This window comes from Limulus polyphemus, unplaced genomic scaffold (assembly GCF_000517525.1).
Source record: "Limulus polyphemus unplaced genomic scaffold, Limulus_polyphemus-2.1.2 Scaffold500, whole genome shotgun sequence".
Taxonomy (NCBI): Eukaryota; Metazoa; Arthropoda; class Merostomata; order Xiphosura; family Limulidae; genus Limulus; species Limulus polyphemus.
In genome coordinates, this window is record NW_013666110.1 from 215,133 (window position 1) to 216,544 (window position 1,412).

A 1,412-nucleotide genomic window follows, 5' to 3' on the forward strand; every position below is an offset into this window, starting at 1 on the left:
GTTTGGTGTGACGGGGATTCGAACCCGCAACCCTCGGATTGCGAGTCGAGCGCCCTAACCACCTGGCCACAACACTTTATGATTTATCAATAGAAGTTTAAATCAGTGTGTTTAAAACATATCTAAATAATGGAATAAATATAAAAGTTAACGAAGTAGATGATGTAATCTATTATTTACATATAGTAAATAGCTATAATAACCCAAGCTTAGTAAATTCGACAGTTAATATTGATAGATTTCCCAACCTTTACACATTAGTTTAGTAACTGAAAACTAGAAAAACTAGTCTCATCCCGAATATGGGTTTTTATATATAATTGTTCCCGGTGGATCAGTGGCAATATTTAGGGCTTAAAACGCTAAAATTCGGGGCCCAATCCCCGCGGCGGATACAGCTAAGATTTTGCGCTAAAATAAACTATATATGTATCATGCATCTGGTTTGTAGCAAGACAAAGCTTACGAATAAATCTATGGATTATGAAGTAGTTATCATAGTAATTGACGGGAAATATATGTACGTAATGATTAAAAAAAAAGTGTTTTAAGTTAGGTTTAACTCGAAGAGTACCTATGGCAGAAAGAACCAAAGAACAGAATACTCGTGTCTCCCAAAACTGGCACAAAGTCCCGTAAACAATGTTCACTTGTAGTTTACGATGTATTAGTAGCCGACCTTCCCCCATTTTGTTATCAATATGTCCTAATATGGGTTATGATTAGGACCATAAAGTTTTTTTTCTTATTTCACAATCCGTATAGGGAAACCTGAATGGTGTTTTATTGAACCAGGTTTTACGAGTGGAGCTGGAGTCCTGCGGTTTCTCCAGGATCTACTTAGTTTCTTAGGTGTTCTAGAATCAGCATGCGTTTCTATACAATAGACTTCCATTTGTACTGCGACGTTCCAGGTCCCCTTTCCTGTAGCATAATGTAATTTATTTTCTATTTTAGGCAGCGATCGATTAGCTTGTCTGTTTGTTCGTTGACTATATTTGTTGTTATGTTGTTGTAAGTTGTATGTTGTATGTTGTAAGTGAAATATAGAAGGTGCTTCTTCCTTATTTTATAAAATCTCAGCAGTTTTAGGGCTAATTTAGCGTCAACACTTCGATGGCTCCAAAGCTGTGATTCGTTCATTGGTCACTCACTTCGAAGGTCACTAAAACATGACCCTCGTGGTGAAGTAATAAGGATATTTGTATATGAACTAGTTGTAAGTCACTTGGGGGATCCGAGATAGGAGCATTCTGATTACTTTGAGTACAGTGGCTCAAATTTATCTTCAAGACATCGGATGACGGTACCTAATGTACTAAAGAGCCACTGTACTCAAAATTTATCTTCAAGACATCGGATGACGGTACCTAATGTACTAAAGAGCCACTGTACTCAAAATTTATCTTCAA